General features: G+C 43.7%; 1 protein-coding gene and 1 long non-coding RNA gene across 6 annotated transcripts in view; one reads left to right on the top strand and one right to left on the bottom strand.

The window, feature by feature from the left end:
* The window catches only part of LOC124407118 (zinc finger homeobox protein 4), a 197,439-nt gene that overhangs the window by 140,009 nt on the left and 38,429 nt on the right, over positions 1–19,001 (top strand). The gene's annotated exons all lie outside the window — the stretch shown is intronic.
* LOC124407127 lies at positions 6,367–18,873 on the bottom strand. The gene is made up of 3 exons (XR_006929291.1): positions 18,862–18,873; positions 9,695–9,697; positions 6,367–6,461 (listed from the first exon to the last, which is right to left on the bottom strand). It is a non-coding gene; the product is annotated as an uncharacterized LOC124407127 (long non-coding RNA).

The following is a 19,001-nucleotide window of genomic DNA, read 5'->3' as shown; positions in this document are numbered from 1 at the left end:
TTATTCTAACTGTAGTATTATCCCTCTTTCTCTCTCTCTCTCTCTCTCTCTCTCTCTCTCACTCTCGTCATCTTTCTCCTTTTTTGTGATTGACCTGTCCTCGCCATGACACGAGTGTCTCACACATGTGGTAAAATCAGTCGTGCTTTTGTAATAACGAGAATCGAACGAATCTCGGCTGCGTAGATATAAAATGAGAATTATGTCGCATGCATTTAAACAAAATCGTAACATTTGCGGAATAGTATATTTTTTAGGAAGAAGACAAACTCGGTCTTTTCTTGGTCGAGCGTAAGTTTGCAATATGAGTCGTAGACGAAGACGAATATATTGCAAATACACGAGGCGAGAGGATCGCTGCCTCCTCGATGCACACAACTCTTTATACAACAAGACTATATGTTACGCGTTTTTTCACTAAGCACGATATTAAGGCCAGGCTCGCGTTATGTCAGATTTTTGCCACGTTCCGGCGAGGGTATGGTCCCTGTTTTTCGCTTACCCTTGAAAAATCTCACACCCCCAACACCCCCTGTCACCCACCCATAAATGCAAAACAATGTTATGTATGTTCGACCCCATTCTTTTATGTACATAATTTATCATTATTATTATTACTATTATTATTATTATTATTATTATTATTATTATTATTATTATTTTATATTATTAATATTATTATATTATTTTCTTCCGTTCTAGTCTAAAATAAAGCTATACTATCACAAGATTACCTTATCGTTTCGTTTTTATTACTTGTTTCTTAGTATTTTTTTTCAGTCGTTCGTTTTTTTTTTTTTTATATATATATATATATATATCAACCATTCGCTTACCCAAAAATTTCACTCTTCCCATTTCCCACCGCTCAGGAAATGTCCTTATGTATTGGACGAGTATCTGTGAATATTGTGAAATGATTACTCACTACAGTAGGTATTTTCAATAGGTGATTATGCTTTACGTTATTATTATATTTTATTCTTTTTTATTGTATTCCGACGGGAGCGACAATTAGAGAGGCAGATTCTATCATTTGAAACTCGGTGCATTTTTCAAACTCCATCACTGGGTGTCAAAAGGTATAATTAGAAAGAGAAAAAAATCTAGAAGTAAAATATTAACGACAGTGAAAATATTTCATATATAGATCATTTGGAGTGTAGATTACGACTAACGAGCTTTATATACCTATATAAAACACACATAAGGTGACAATATATTGTAATATTCAAGGACGTATATATACGTATAATAATGAACGAACGAATCAATGGGTGAAACTGTACCTATTTGAAAAATAATTTTACATCAAATCCATCGTCGTAGCTTCTGAAATCTAAATAACTCTGGTATAGCAGGATTTAATAATGAAGTGCATACACATTCACTTAACTCGATTACGTCTCACAAATGAATCGTCAAAATAGTCTGATATACTCTTGAAGTTTATTGGGAAAAAATCAGGGATACAATTGGAACACTTGACTGTGGAGTGTGAAATATTTGGAGCTGTACAGATGGAATGAAAATGGGTAATTAGGCGTATGCGGGCGTCAACTCTGGACATCGACGCGTCGTCGAGTAAAAGTTAGCTCGAGAAGACCGCACCCTATCCTGGACACGTTATATTGAAACCGACAGCGAAGCACTGCCGGTGTAGTTTAGCAGCAGGGATTAATCCTTCGGTGGAAATTAATGGAATTAAGGGAATTACCGCGTGTATTCTAGACCGCAAGGTCGTATATCCGTGTATCCGTATATATGTATAAAAAATAAGAAGAAATGATAGTTATTTTCATGATTAAAATTTTTATGCATAATTGAGAATAATGAAATTCAATTTGAATTTAGTTTCAAATTTTCAGTTTATTTATTCTTGTGTCACAAGCCTCGAGCAAACAGCGAAATAATCATCTTCTGAACGATCCTTGACATGCTATGAAAAACGAAGAATTATTTCACGTAACTGATAAAACCAGTTTGTACCGTAAATGAAAAAAAAAAAAAAAACATTTCTTCGAAGATGGCAAAATTGTCTTGTTTTATCATAAATGCAAGTGAAAATCGGATCACCTTCGGCTTATTTTAAATTTAATTTCTTCAAAATTTCATTTTTCTTATATCTACTTTTACGCTTTACTCTTTTTTTCAATTTGTATTTCAATCGATGAGGAGTAAAGGAAGACCGGTCATTTTTATCCCAACAAAAGGGATCAGTTTGGGAAGAATTCTCAGGTCCCCCGATTGACGTGGTGACGGTCTTCGTGAGGTCTATTGTGCGGTCGCAGTCATAATCCGATACGCGGAGATCGAGCAAGCGATTGACTTGCTCCGGTGTGAAGATAGGTTATAAAATCTGGACTCTGTTTCTCCGGCCGCGAGCCATGGGTTTATACGCCGTCTAGTCTTCGCGTAAACAGCGCATCCCTCCGGACAATCGGTCATTTATAAAGAGTGATGGGTGAGAGAGAGAGAGAGAGAGCGAGAAAGAGAGGGAGGTAGAGGTAGAAAAAAATTCAAAAAAGTGTAAATAAAAAGAAAAAAAAACGAACAAGGGACTGCAGAGAGTGGCGTAAAAAGAATATACATAAAAAATGAGAGAGAAGGTGGAAAAAATAAGAATAAAAAAAAAGTAAAGAGAACGGACGATAAAAAAGCTTCAAAGGATAAGAATGGTGGGTGTAAAAAGTAAAGAAAGCCGGAATATTCGCTGGGAAAATTGATTTCCTATAGTCTATACCCTACACCTAGAAAGAGCGGCGCGTTTGAACCTCCGACACGCGTGGAACACCCTCAACGGCTGGGGAAGATCGGCGTGATGAGGGCGCAAAAGGGACTCAATACAACTATTATTTAATCCCGTGTGCAGCGATAAAGCGGAGACGAGGTAGGCAGAAAATAAAGTGAATGCAAGATGGGGGTAACAAAAGTTCAAAGAAAGGGGAGAAGTGGAAGATCTTGGGTTCAAAGAATAACTCGGAAACCTGGGCGCGTGCCGAAATCTAAATTTCATTTGAATTTGAATTCGAATTCGAATCCTTGGGGTCGAGGAATTATGCATGCATATAAGACGGCGCGTGACCATGTACGTGATTTTGTATGCGATTTTTATACCCATGTATGAAACCACTTTTCAGTCGGTGAACAGAGTTGCAGCATCGACGAGAGGACATGCATGCAAAGCTATTCAGTCCCGGCCCCTTTTTCCTTCGGGTGCAGGGCTGAAGTCGATGTCTGCACTTCAGCTTCTGCACTTCGCTGCAGCGAAATGCATATTATGTACATTCGCATGAAAGAACCACCGCGTATAATAAATCAGCGCTCAGGTATTATATGACTCGAGATGATTCTCGAAAGATGCCTGCAGATGATTTCTTTTAACTCGGATTTTTGAAGGGGTTGCTACACGCGTCGCGGATTTATTCTTCTGCATGAAAATATGGGCAGATCTTTATGCGCCACGCGTTTCCTGCACCGCATCGTGGTTTCGTCCCTCATTGAGGTAGTATGGAAATCGGAAAGCAGACGGTTACGGTTTCCTTTTATTACCTCTGATTGTGAGAGAAAGAAAAACAGTTTCTCATTTCGATTCTACATTATACCGTAGAAAGCAAGTTTTTCGAAACAAATTATGTATATTATGTTCTTTTTCAGGTTGAACGAATCACGATTGTTCAAAAACAATCCTTTGATCTAAAGTATTAATGTGCCATTTAAAAGAGTAAACAAAATTAGTTTCAATAATACGTCAGTTTTGAGATTAGGAGAAAAATTACTGTAAAAACGGAATCGAATCTAACTTCTTGATTCTTCGCAATATCCAACGAACTATTCCTCCAGAGTTTCAAAACCGGAAAACAACTGTGTAGAAAACTTGCCAAGTGCGTACAAGGAATTATCGAATATTTTCGCGTCATTGAATTGGGATCTGATCGGTTCGACGGAATCGAAAATTGGCGATAGTTCAAATCTGGTAATCTTATACATATCAATGTATAAATCGGCAGGCTGACTATAGTTTTCGTGGTGGTGGTGATGGTGGTGGTGGTGGTAGCCTCGCGTCGCTACAGTTTCTCCGGCCATATGTCACCCGATACTTTGACGCTATTAATTATATCGATCTACAATATCCAGGCTGCGGAACGCGTCCCGGCGACGTCGGAACAGAGGAATATAAAGGCGAGAGGAAGGCCGCCTCTTTCCCCGATCTGCAGTCGGTCCATTGGGGTGAGAGAGGAGAGGAGAGAAGGACCCTCCTTCCGTCTCTCTCCCTAAAAAAAGGCTAAAACAGCGATAAAGGGAAGAGAAGAGAACAAATAAAATGGAGAGAAAAATATTTTATACATATACGCTCGCGAACACGCGTCCATCTCTATACATGTGTCGTACATATACGTACATATGCGTGGACGAAAAAAGCCGCGTGCAGCAGGAACGAGGGGCGAACTATAAACCTAACTCGAGTCGAGTATAAATCATTATATACCTACGCGTTGCATTACTGCAGTTCTGCAGCTATTATAGGTGGGTATACTTCGTGCGTGAGTCACTGCTCGGTCGCAGTTACGCCACCCCGAATTATTGCCGATGTGTACGATTAGGGGGCAGCTATTTTTTCAGGGTAAAAAAAGGAAATAAAAGAAAGAGGATAGCCTTCTTTCACGGAAAATCACGCCTGCGGTGCAACTCCATGACACAAGTATAGCCTACGCCGAATATACGCTGTTAAAACAGCTTCTCAGTTTACCCTGAAACGATTGACTATTATGACGTGAGTATTCATCGCGATTGCGAATTTTTAAAGTGAATTTTCAAATTTTAGTGAAAATAAATTTGGGTAACTTTTCTGTCATTCGTTTCACCATCGAAGTTATCGCTACGTTATTGAACGAAATTTTAGAAACACAAAAAAATTTTGCTAACTTTGCAATTGTAGGTGTATAAATTTGAAGAAATATCAGTACGTGAAATCGTTAACAGAATAAAAATTTATTCATCTTTTTTGAAGATTTAATAACTTGCAAAAAATAAAACTCGGCTTACAAAGAAATCTGGTACGTTACCCAGATCTATCTAAACGACGAAGTCTGATTTGAATTTGAATTCTGAAAGACAGAATCTGCGGCTGCACGATTAATCGTAGACTTTAACGAGATGCTTTTCCAAATGATTGAATAATCGAAGAAAAAAAACAATTAATAGGAAGGGTCGATTAATCGATCAATCGAACAGACGATCATAGTCGAAGTCTCTGATCAATCGATTAAGTGTACAACTCTTATAAAAAGAGACAAAGAATCGCGTAAAATACGCCTGATTCGTGAATTTTATCGAATCGTGACTTATCTACGTGGGATCGAGAGATCGAAATTGCGCGATTTAATTGATCGGCCGCGATCGAAGGAACGAGTCTGAAACTAGGCTATCGAATCTGGGCGGTGGTCACGTAGAGGCTCGGCGTAGGTGGGAAGGGTTAAATCGGACAAAACGCACCCGGAGAGTAAAGAATAGTAACAATCGCCATTGTCCTCCGCGATCGTTCAGAGAGGGACGATACGGGCCGTGTCGTGTAAATACAGACTGACAAACCAGCCGCACGCGACCGCGACGCCCAATCCTCAGTCTCGGCTCCTCTTTGTTTCAATTTTTGTTTTTTCCCCTCTCCGCCATTCGACCCGTATTTTCCGTGCTTTTTCCTCGTTTGTTTGTTTTCTCACTTGTTGTTGTTGTTGTTGTTTGTTGCCTCAAAGCACACGCGCACAGATCCACGATTGTTGCCTGAAACTGGGGAAGAAACAACTTCAGAACGTGACACTCTCTTTAGTAGTGTCTCAGCTTTTTTGCTTCCTTCGCTTTCTTTAACTTCTGGCTTGATACCATGCCCAATAATTACTTTTCGGGAGAGGGAGATTCGGTGATGCGAAGTCTCCCGACGATGCTACAAAATCTTCCAGTCAATACTACAACGCGATTCGCATGATCTTGTGAAGGCTAAAATCATCGGTTTCTAATCCGCGTAACGCAAAATTTATTGCAAATAATTAATTTAATTTTTTTTTCTGGAATCCTCGTATCCCCTTCACCGAAATACTTACACTTTTTACTCTTACTCGATTGGCAAACTTGAAAACTCTACGGTTAGCATTTTAAATCGCGATTCCATGATTTGCCGAAAATTAAACAGCGTTACGATTCAATTGGTAAAAGGTCCTGAGGTTAAATTTTCAATATACTCCTTAAAAATGTACAGGATTGAAGTTAGTAGCGTTATTGTTACGAAACATGGAGAAAAAAAATCACTATTTCCTTATTTTTACAATGACTTTGAATGAACAAAGACTTCGAAATATGAGTTTGTTTCCTTTATTGCGGTCTACCGAATTTCAAACAGTTCCAAAATCACGAAGTAACGGATTTCCTCAGCACGAATCGTTATACTATAACGTTCCTAACTGCAACTTGGTAAAATAAACTGGCATAACTTTCCGCTACGAATCGTCGGAAAGAATTACCCATTTCTCTCCTAATTATTTAGAATATAAATAATAGATAAAAGCATTGATAACAAGTAGTACAGTAAACTGCTTCACTGGGTTGGGTTAATTCAAACGAGCCATAGAACGTTAAGGTTGAAATTTGCCGTCGAAGAAAGACGAAGCAGGGAGGTGAGTGATGGATCGATGCCCGTAGAAGACATCGAAGAGTATCGAGAAAGTATTCGGTGAAACGGTGTGTATGGGATGAGGTGTGGACGATGGGATGTTGCGGGGTCTTGGAGTACCCAGACACCCAGACACCCAGGCACACCTCGGCCTGTGTGTGCAGTGTGCGGCTCGAGGTTCTAAAATTACAAAACTCGTGAGTGAAGCGAGTGAACGACGACGTCGCTCCTCTTCTTCTTCATCTTCCTTCCCCGCGTGTTTGTTGAAGGCGCTACAGGAATCCGGCAAAAAACTGACCAGTCGGCTACCGGCCACTCTAATACCCTGCTATAATGTGCTACATTATTCTCTATACCGTGTCCGAACTAACTTGGTGCCTGGCTCGCAGGCCTGCTGTCCTCGGCGAAGACTCTAGGTGCATGCCTTCAAGGAATTCCGTATGTGAGGAGAGAAATGAGCCGGGGAAGACGGCGCGGCGTAAGGAGGCACACGTACCTGAAACCTCGAACCTCGTACCCGCCCCGAAGACGGAGGCTGCGGAGGAGCCGCGGTGACCGCAACCGTCCGTCGCGCTGATCTCCTCGCGGACGCGGCTCTCCAGTTGTTGTCTCAAATTATACTCTGATTATACTTCCCCGCGTACTTGCCGGCTATGATTAAACATTAAACAACGTCATTACTATCCGGTAGGCATTACGCTCCTCCTCGCTCCGCCGCTTCGCCACCGACCCAACAACCGCGCTCGCTCGTGTCCTCATCCTCATCCTCCTCCTCCGCGTCCGCGAGGAATCCTCATCAGCTACCAGATGCCTGTAGGATTAGAACGCCGGGACGTGCAATAGACGCGAACGCCACCGCGGATTCTAATTAACCCAACTCTGACTTTTTCTATACACTCCACTTGCTAACTTTCTGTACTCACAAAATTTCAATCAAACCTTTTGCCTGATCAATAAAATATTTTTATGACTCGTTCGGGATGTTTTTTGGCCGCCTTCTGATTCTAAAATAAATCATTGTTCGATATCCTGGTTCAAATGCTTTGGGGTAGCGTTTAGAGTCTCTATATAATAAATCCATTTTTTGCGGCATTTGCAAAATAAAAATTCACGATTTTATCAAATAAAAGGCGTGGGTGAATTTGTAGTTTTTGAAAAAACAATCAGTCTTTAATTGAACGGGAATAGAGATTGATATTTCAACAATTGGAGACTTTATCGCAGTAATTAACAATCCAGCATGAGTGACGTAATTTTGTTTTTATTTAATCAATTGAACTGGGGTAATTTTTTCATTAATTTTTAATACGTAATAATAACAAAGCATAATATTACTGATTCGTTATAATCGTCTTTTCTCCCTAATTTTTATCGCAAAATTGGATGAAAACACTCAGGTACCCTAAAATGCCACAAATAACAGCGTCAAAAAAAGTTTTCCAGAACCGGGGAACCGAGACTTCGGATCATGAAAGCTCGATTCTTGCCAAGAATGCAGCACGTATCTGTTTCAATCTCTTCTAAGCTCGTGGAAGGGGCTGGTTAACGGTTACCGATCCTAAATCAGCTGCTCTTCGTGATGATCTCGAGACTCGTCGACGCTCAGTTCCTGCAGCAGACATGCTTCGTGTGGCCCAAAAATATTGTTAGTCACACCAGCAGATTCACGCTGCGTGACTGAGTTACGAAAATTACCAAACAGCCATCGGTAGAAAATAAGGCAACCTGCACAAAGGGCAGCAGATCACCGGGCCGCGGTTATAATTGCGTAAGTTAATTACTCGGGTGAAAGTAAAGGTGAATTCTCTCCTTCACGTAGTAAGATCGTCCATATCGTCGTTACACTTCTTCGTCGTCAGCTCCGCGCCACAGCTTTGCCCCCTTAACTCGGTTATAATAACTGTTTGAGACAGTAGCAGGCAGGCATGGCAGGCAGGTATAATGACGCGATTCTTCGCGGACGATTATTGTTTCTGCGGCGAGAGAGGAGTAGGAATGAAAATAAGAGAGCGAGAACCTCAGGTAAGGAGGAGAGGAGAGTAGAGTAGAGGAGCCCGTCTCCCTCCCCCCGCTTTCCTCGCCTGTAATTATTCGGCTAATTTGCTTGTGCCCGATTATACCCGGCTCAAAGAGGATAGCTAGCGAGCTATAGCTAGCTTAGTTTAGCTGCAGGCAATGCGTATTACATAGCTATAAGGTACCTATATACATAATCCACGCGTTTCCCTCGCAGATGAAATTACTACGTCGCGTCGCGTTGCCGTATTTTCATCCCGCAAAAATACCATTAAAACAAGGTTCTGTCAGAGAGCGCGTTACTCCTCTGTGCCTGTATAATTGTCTCTGCGTCTCACATTATAGCGACCGACTATCTTTTTTACACAACGCTTATGTGTATAATAATACATCTTCAAGCCCTATATATACAGGTACACAATACTTTTCTGCCAGTCATGTGCCTAGTGAGAAAAGGAAAGAAAGAACGAAGAGAGAATAAATGAATGGGGTGAGGACATAGGAGGGGAAAATGCGATCGACATTTTTTTAACGCGCTACACTTTCATTATCCCTCCTCCCCTCCCCCTCCCCCTCCCTTCCCCCCCTCCTTCTCCTTGATCGCCGCTTTTTACACCGATTATACATTATCCGAGGACGCCTTTGTAATCGAGAATGTATTAGGTATAGCTACCCACGCCCTTCAATTCGTTCAATCGCTTCAACGCTCTATCGATCCTCCCGTACCAAGAAAACTAAAAGCTTATCATTCCGGATACGAGGCTTTCGTCTGTTTGACTCCTGTATTTTACTTCATGCCTTGGGGCTTACCCGTCGTCGATAAAAGAAAAAGTGAATTCAAACACCCAAATGGCGTCAATTATTCATCCACCGTGTGGATCGCTTTTCGTACAACAACGTCTTGAAATCCTGTAGCGACAAGCGGCGGCAGATATTCTTTACAGAATCTTATCTCCTCTCTGATGTAAAACACGAGAATCATATTATTAACCGCATCACACACTAAAACAAAACTATCTCATCGCGTCTTTTTTTTTCTATAGTTTTATATTGCAAACTTTCAATGCCGAGTGACGGCTTCTCAAGGGTTTTCCTGCCAACTGTAGACTAAGAAAGAGAAAACCATTATTAATTAGAATTGGAAATATTTTATTTGGAGAAAAGGATTTAGCCGTAAAATTTTATTGCATAAAATTATATGTATATATGTGTACATATTTGCGCGGATAAATATGAATCTCATAATTTGCACTGCTTGCTTTCGCTCAGATCGAAATGTGTCATCTCTTACAACTGCTGATTTGCAACAATCTTGGCACCCGTTAAAACGGCTTTTCTCTCATTTGTGCATTTCAAATTACCCGTGGATGATGAGTTGCATAGATCCGGGTCTACATAACACATTTGCCTCGCGTATGTACGCACTTCTGTAAAGTAAGGAAATTAAAGTAAAGATATCTCTCTGATTGCTGTTGGATAGCGGCCAAGATCTGGGTTCACGTCTGGTGGATGAAACGCGGACGATCAGGGGAAGAGGGTACAAGAGGAAAAGGGAAGGGGCCTATAACAGAAGCGCGTTACCGAGTTTTTCCACCGTTCGAGACGCGGCTGTGTATTAGGAATTCATATCTCGAGGGTTGCGGGGGAGGGCGGGAGGGATGAGGGACTCGAGAAGTGGTGGAGGCTTCTCAAGTGTGATCAATACAGACTCATTCTTACGTCGGTTAAGCCCAGCGATACTCAACCCGGCCCTCGAATCCATGTTTCCGACAAATCACGAATTATATATATATATTAATACAGATGGAGTCTATACATATAATGCTCGTTACGCTCAAGCCGCCCAAAAGCCCGGCAATCGGTCAATTTTGAACAAAGATCATCAGTCGATATGTGTGCGTACGTGAGATTTTCTCATCTAATTTAAGGCAATCGAATTATTTGATTGCATCTTCAAAGTTCTACATCGTTGGCGTGCTCTGAGGTGTCGCATTGATATGTCCAAAGTTCGAAAATTTTCTTGAACAGGTGAATGCGACAAGTTGTAAGAGTATGTAAAGTGCGGTACGTACAATCTTACCCAACCCCAATCGAACTCAATTTGCAAAGAAGAAAAAAACAGGCGACAAAACTCGAAAAATAACGCGATAAAATATTTTGTCTTAGATATGTTTCCAGAAGGAAGGTAAATATAAATCTATTACAGAAAGTTTCTTAGAGACTCCCACTAGTCACATTTTTATTATCCGGCACGTAATGCGTACACTCGTACTCATCAATAAGCACGATTTCGTTGTCATATCGTAGAAGAATTTAAAAAAATTAATAATTGATTCATAAAATAACCAATTTTGCTTTACTACTTCTTGATCATTAGCTAAATATACAAGAATAGAAAATCTAACAAATTTATTTGTGAAAATCAATGTCCCGTGCGTCAGAAATGAGACAAGACTCAAAAAGAGAAGAAAAAACTGGTTCGTAGGATCTTTTTTAAGACTCAGACTTTTTCCCATCCTCGAAGAAAGGAATGTCAGACTGGTTTGAGCACCGCGAACGAATATGCTGGATAGGTTTTCGCGTAATTTCAGATTTTCCGCGCTTCTTGGCAAGACATCGACTGCTTTTGGGGTTGGGGGGAGAGTTTTTGGGTAGGAAAACGGGTGCTGGTGAGGATCGGGGTTAAGGGATGAGGGGGGAGCAGACGTACATTAATAACCAGGAGATACGTATCTCTCGCATGGATGTGTTGTATACAAAGATACGCGGGTATCACCGACACAGATCGGGCACAGCATCCCCTGCGCGGTTATATCGTCTATATAAATGTATGACTAACCAGTGAAGAGAGCGCTTCTCGCCCCTCCACACGCGTATAACGCACTTGGCCCAACTTATTAAGAATAAATGAGAAATCCTGCCTCCTATACTGTTACGCTGCCATTCTTTATGCGCCATCGAGAATGCTTAACGCGATCCCGCGGCGCGGCATTATGCATATGTATTATTCATCGTCCTGGCGCGATCTTGGAATAACGCGGACTTCGTATCGACGGCATGAATTGTTGGCAATATGCGCTAGATTCGCAGGAACCCTAATTATTTAGTATACGTCGATGAATGTCTATGTACCTGTAAATGCGTTAAAACCCGTATACGCGATCGGGATCTGCCTGCATCGACTGAAATTCCTCGCCGATTCCCAATTCATCACCTGCCTTCGTCCTCCCTGCATAAATGTATCACTTACCGAGTTCGCGGCGTCCGTAGTCAATGATTAATCATTCGATCTTTAACGTTAGAATAATCACTACGCACAAGGTTGCCAGACAATTGGAAGCAGTCGAGATTTTATAATCCGCGACGAAATATCGTTATTCACTTTTCGCGTTATAACATGTTCATTAGATTATTGAGATCGTTGATTGGATATAAAAAAAAAATAGATTCTTACATGAGTCTACGTGAGTCGCATAATTGTATATATGAGAACTTGAACGAACTAGTATGCGGATAAAGTTGTCGACTGAATAGCCTTGCAGCTTACGTCTATCTACATCGTATACAGCACTAAGTCAGCATTGCAACAATTTACAAAGCTTACGTCATCGTCAATTTTCGACGCAAAAAATTTCGATCAAAATTGGTTGAAATCTACTTGAAGAAATCGGTCATTGGAGAAGATAGTTGTGGGCTCTTTACACCGAACCGTGGAATATCAGGGGGCAATGACAAGGCCCTGCAACGATACCCAGAGAGAACTGCGAGATATAATCGCAATGGTTACCTACAGAGAAAGAATAGAATAAACACGAGACCGTGAGGGTAAAAATCGGGGGCCCCTGGCGAATCCCTAATAACATTAACCGGCAAGACTGAGAATCCGCGGCAGGAGGTAGAGTATAATACTCGTAGGGGGGGAGAAAAGGGGGCGAAGACATTCGTCGGTGAGACCCGTCGGCACTAAATCTTGTTCGCGTCACCGCGGAATAGGCGTCCTCGAAGAGCGTCCCTGGCATTGTGCGGCCACGGGTCGGAGGCGGCAGCAGCCCCCCGTGTAACGTGTGGGGCACCCACACTACGAGATAACTCGCCGGCCCCCCTCGGCCCCCCCTGAGGACAGCGGAGGCGTCGTCCCGCGGCCCGGAGTTGGAGGAGGAGGCAGCCGCAGCCGTCTTCGAAGACGAGTCCCATCCGCCGATTGGCTGGCTCACGTTCTCCGGGGCCCGCGAGGCCTCGGTGTCGGGGCACGGGCCCCCCTTCCCCCCCTCCGCCCCGCCCTCGTGTCGCGGCTACCATCCTCCGCGTCGCGTCCTCTTCGACCCGCTCTCTCCTGATTCGACGCCAGACGCCAGAGACGCTCGGATCCGCAGAGGCAAATCTCGACTAGCCGCGGGTCCCCTGACCTACGACATCGGCCCTCGCAAATCCAACGATCGGCCGCCGGTACCGGATTCTGCATAACTTCTCGCATGCTCACTTCACGCTCGGAACTATGCCTCGTAACTCGCGTTGCTACTATTACGTGTCAATGGGGGTTTCACGCGGCTATGCCAAACGATTCGTGGAATAGGACGCTGACTGACTTACCGATTTACTACGTGAAAGCACAACCACCGTCTTCCTAGAACAAGAAGTTATGGAGAGTGGCTAATCTATTGGCGTACAAAATTCAAAAATCGTTAAGATAGCGGAGATCAAAGCTAGTTAATCGCTGGATCCCACTGATTCTTTTAAACTGTCAAGGGAAAATGGATAAAAAAACACCAGAGTTTCGAACTCAACTACCGCTTGCTGGCACTCACCCCTCGCCCCTGTGACCCTGTATCAACGAGAGATATGACTGAAGGCTGATATAGCAGCTCCGGAAGTCTACGGGGTACCTGTGCTCGACAATCTACTGCGAATATTGACGCTCGTGAAGGCTGAAGGGGAGAAGCAGAGGGAAAGAGAAGAGAGGAGTGATTACAAGGAATCGGAGAGGTATACAGTGGTCCTATTCTACGCGACCTGGTACGTCATCGGTGAAACCGTCTTCGCAATCCATTACAAGAATGAACAAAGTTCACCCACGGATTTAAAACGCCGCTGATCGACGATGCGGTATAACGTATGCTTGACGACGCTCCTTTCTCTGTTGTTCATTGATATGTCAGGCACACATGACGCGAAGTCTTCACTTTGATGAGACGCGGTAAGGCAGGTATTGGATTCAATTTGAACAAGAGAAGCCGAGAAGTGGTCACATGGCCATCAGCGGAACATTCTTCGTCACGAAATTTCTAGCTGACGAGTATCTGGGATGGAAGTTCCTGTAGTTTCTTGAAAAGAAACTCTTCATTGATGGTCAATCGATTTCAGCTCGTGGTTTTAGAGACTAGTGACTACTGAATTCACATTCATCTCGATGATTAGAATAAAATATCAGCAGAGAATCCGTTGAAACGGATAAAAACACTATCGAATGTCTGTCATAAGGATGATCTGTTCGGCTGTCTCTAAACCATAACGCGGAATCTGTACGGAGATGATAATTGCCGGTGGGCAGGAAGCGCGCGCGAAAGAAGAAGCAGACGCCTGTATGCCCTGTCGGAAAAGGCTCTTAGGAGAATCTTTGGAGAACGAAGAGGGTGGGCGTAGGAAGAAAGGGGGCTACTAGGTGTGGGTACAGGACGGGTGTGATTCGAGGCAATATAAAAGGTGATTCGTATATAGAGACGGGGAACGGAATAGAAACACGAAAGTTATCAGACACCGGGTCCTACTCTCTGTCTCTCTTCTCGAGCGCCGCCACCAGGTCTATGGAATAAAATTCTTTTCTCCCGTGTAATTTAACTCGTAAACTCGAGGCCTGACGGGGACCCCGGTCCCCGATCCCGGGCCCTCCAGCAGCCAGGTAATCTCAGAATCGAAATTCTTTGTCATTTCGGGAGAGAAACTGCTTTGTCATTTATGTTTCCGTTTGGTTATGGGCAGCCGGAGGGAGGGGACAGCCGGGGTGCCCCTTTCGAGCGTCCCAAGCACACAGAACGCTGCGTCCTTTCCTCCTCATATTCTCCCTCTTTCAAAAATATACACTCACAGATATACCAAACGAACTCTCCGCCCGCCCGTGCACACACCTTCCGAGGTCCACCGTCCTCCACGATCCGGCCTAATGCCGCCCCGGAGAACCAGGTGTGTGCTCATCGAGCTGGGGATTTTTCGTCCAGATCCTTAGAATACCGTTGAACAATGTTCACCTTGTTCCGAAAGATCTGGGGCGCGCCTTACGTCAGGGCCTTACGATACCTCTCCGGGAAACGAAACTTTCTGCAAAATTTATATCTATCTTCTTGTATGGTACATCAAGAGAAATCAAATCAACGATAGAGATTCATCTCCACGTAAGGTGTAATGATTGTCTCGGCTCTTTATCATTTGAGGGAATGTCGGATCTTCGTCAAATACAACAAACCGCGGTCTGTTATACAAATCTTACTTTTTTTGTGTGACGAAATGAATGGATCGAGCAGGCAAAGTATATCCAAGACATCGGACGTCCAAATTCATGATCATTCAAAGACCGACTCAGACACAGTTTATCGAATGTCTCAGCGAAGAAACGCTTCACAAAGTATTCCAATGCACATCATTCTCCTTAATGCTTTACGACCTAATACCTATGGGGTTTCGGTAGATGATTAGAAATTGGAAGGACTACCTTAAAATTGAGCATCACACCCAGACCACGTTGTAGAACGAAGCGAATTGTAATTGAGACGGGATTAAAAGTTTGTCCTCATTATCCCTGGGGCATGGTCTGGAAGAGCAAGGCGGCATGTATGTTAGGATCCAGTTTTTACGGGCCCCCCGTCGTGCGCGAGTTCGGCCGTCGCGCGGCCCCGCCGAGGAGTCAACCGTCAGCCCAATCTTGATGTATCTCGACTCCATGGGTGCCGTGGGCTTTTCATTACATTTCATTTCATTCCATTTAGTTTGGGTTTAGGTTTAGGTTTAGGTTTAGGATCGTTTCATTCTACGCTGCTATGCCTGCCTGTAACCCCCCTTCCGACTCCCCGCCCTTCATCACGGCCCCAATCGCGCCTCTGACCTGTCGATGGACCCCACCAACCTCGGTCCCTCCGGGTCATCTGAGATCACCTGGATTTTTTCTTTTTCCTTTTTTTTTTTATGTATGTGTGGTATTTTCCTCTGAATTTTTCATTTCACGCTCCTCGTCTGCTTCGTATTCACAAGCAGAGGAAAAATTTTCTAAAAACGTCGCGTAAAGTTCTGTTCATTACGAGTTTTTATTCCAGAAGGAAATAATTTTCTGTACATGTAAGCTCCTGAATCAAGTCAACGTAATTGGATTTTTCTCATGAGACACAGTATTGTAGTAATTGAGAGCTTCTCGGTAAAGAAAATGTATTGATTGATGATTTCTGAGGAATACATACAAGCGTTCATAAAGCTTCAAAACTCACTCTCATTCACTCTCTATCGTATTATACGCCTGATGCAGCTTGCATGATCGAATCCTTGTGAAACTTCGGTCCAAGAAAGTTTCTTAGAAAAAAAACAAACCCCCAGTTTCAGAGAGAAAAGAAAGAAGTAGGATGTAACAAAAAAATCTCTGATGCAGCATGGTCGGTGGAAATTCTTAAACGTAGACAATAGCTGAGCGCGTTGCTAATCTGAAAGGAGCCGAGAGGCTTAGACTGGCGAAGCCTCTGGCCCATCGTACGATTATCGTATATAGCATACCGTTCGGTTCGGTGGTTGAAGATTTTTTTTACCCTCTTCCTCTCGCTCCCCGCAGTTCGTTCCCGCAAGGTGCCCATAATAAGAGTTAGTATAATAATGAAGAACAACAACGACGTCGACGGTGGTGGCTGCTAAAAAGTAAATAATTATCGTCGACATCCGGCGCGGGTGCAGCAGGCATTATCAATTTAGTTCGCATTATTTCTCACTCCTATGTTTATACCTTGTACAATATACCTATATACACATGCTCTTCGGGTCATTTTGACATCCTGTCGGCGAGTCTCCCTATACCTGCGGGCCAGAAACGGCCTCACAGATGGCTCAACGAACGAATGGCTCGCTCTATTATCTTCTAGTTAGTCCCTTAAACTCATTTGTCACCGCGTCTCGAGGCCCAATCGCAGGGCCTTATTATAATCTTACCTGGTCAAAAAATAGGACCGATGAATGAGAATATTGCAGGCGCTGATTCGGGAGCAGGAAGAATTAAGAAGCAAATTATCGCAAAGCGGATGTCAGACTTTCACATTCTCATGTAGCGACTGTCGTGAAAGAAAAAACAAAAACAATAATGACAATAATGAGAGTAGCAACAACGAATGACTGTAATGACTAATTTTAAAAGGCTTGTTTCGGCGCTAATTCCATGTCCATGACTTAGAGTCTAAAACGGACTTGTGTTTTGAAGAAATTCGAACAACGAGCGTGAACGGCGCCCACTAGAATCGAATCGGTGAAGCGAAACGCAACGCCGTTGTCTATACCGCGATACGGTGGGTGATTGTTCTTCTTTTTACAATCTCTCTCGATATCAAGCTGCCATTCGTTATTTTCAACGAGGTCGCCCCTCGCGCGTGCAGGTGATCCGTGATTACAGAAGATGTTTTTTTTTAATATTCATTAATTTCAAATAAGAATGTGAAAAAAGAAGAAGAACAAAAAAATTATCGGAAGTAATTAATAACTCGTCGAAAGGCTTCAAAAGGACTGTGAGAGGTGGAGAGGAAGAAAAAAAAAATGAGAAATATAAATTAGACAAAAAGACAATATGGCTGCATCGTGCAGTCGTACGTGTATGTAGATGTGTACACATTTTTTATGTATATACACCCCGAGCCTACTTCGGGACTAATTATTTTGATTTACGCGGTGTTTATCTTGAAACTTGTATTTCGAACGTTTAGTACACACTCCCCGTGATCTATGCCTCTTATTAACTCAACTGAGTCTTGTTAGTCCCTCGGACTCTCATCCCTTCCCGAGGGCCCGGGGGCCCGGGGGCCTCTTTCCGTCCTCCCTCTTCCTCGCTTCTTCTCCGTGCTCTCGGTCCGGACTAAGGCAGCACGACCTGACCCTTCATAAACTAGAGCCCAACTGTGCTATATTTTCAATGCATATAGACGTAGGCGTGTTTGCAGTTAAAATAAATACAATAAACAGCACATGGTCGAGCAGAGCTAAGAATCAGCAGCAACAGCAGCAGCAGCAGCGAAGAGGAAGGTAAGGAGAGAACCGCGAACCCCGCGCAAACGGCGCGAGTTAAAAAATAAAGGAACCGAAGCATCTCCAGCTCGTAACTTTTCATTGCCCTCGACCCCGCGTATGGAGCTGCGAACGAGGGGCGCCTGCGTCCCCTCGAGTTTTGAGCCTTAAGCTCGGAGGCTCCTTTCTTCTTCGTCATCTCCTTCTCCTTCTCCTTCTTCTTTTTCTTCTTCTTCCTCGGGGAGCCTCGGTGCCCCACCGAAGGGGGTCGACCCCAAGCTGTCTGCGGTGCCTCGAAGAATCCCGAAGAAGGACGCTCGCCGCCTGGAGCAACAAGAAAGCGAAAGATCGGAAAAAGCGAGCAAAGCGACGAGATTCTTTCGGCCAGTGCTGGGTTTTTTCACCCGATCAGGGATTCCGCTCTAGTTAGCGATGGTGGGAGTCTCCGTGGTCCAGTTTTTGCCAAATGATGATCTGGCCGAATCCGAATCGCCACTGCAGTGGAATCTGCATGTGCTGCTTCGTTCGGCGCTGAAAATGTGGGAGCCTGTAAGGTACGAAGATTTTTCACCCCTGCCTCAAGAAGCTAACGATTATTCGACTGGTTTAATTAGTTAACCTACTCAATGATGACAAAATTTAACACTGCGTCAGCATTTTTTAAATACCCAGTAGATCATGGAGTGCCAGAGGAAGCTGCACGCATTCCTTCAACCGGCGACCTAGCCGTCTAGCCGAAACTAGGTCAAAGTCTTGGGTAGAGGCGAGGGTGGCGTTGAGCTAAACCCAGACTTGGGGGCTGCATGAAGCTGGACGAGTCTCCCCCGTCGTTTGCAGGACGAAAGGTGTGACTCCCGGTCGCGGGTGCCTTGGTTCTTGGTCGGCAGAGGCCGTGAATTTCTTAACGCACACTGCAAGACGCGCAAGTCGACTACCCACACGTGGACAAGGAGTCGAGGTGCTGGCCTCGGCGGACGAGCAGCGGGACAGACGGACTGGACGGACAGACACTATTAAAGCCGTTCCTCGGCCGGGTTAACGCGTCGAGAAGTCGGCTCTCGAGAGGCGAGGGCTGTAAATTATATTC

Source organism: Diprion similis, chromosome 6 (genome assembly GCF_021155765.1).
Source record: "Diprion similis isolate iyDipSimi1 chromosome 6, iyDipSimi1.1, whole genome shotgun sequence".
Taxonomy (NCBI): Eukaryota; Metazoa; Arthropoda; class Insecta; order Hymenoptera; family Diprionidae; genus Diprion; species Diprion similis.
This window is presented reverse-complemented; position numbering and strand designations above follow the sequence as displayed.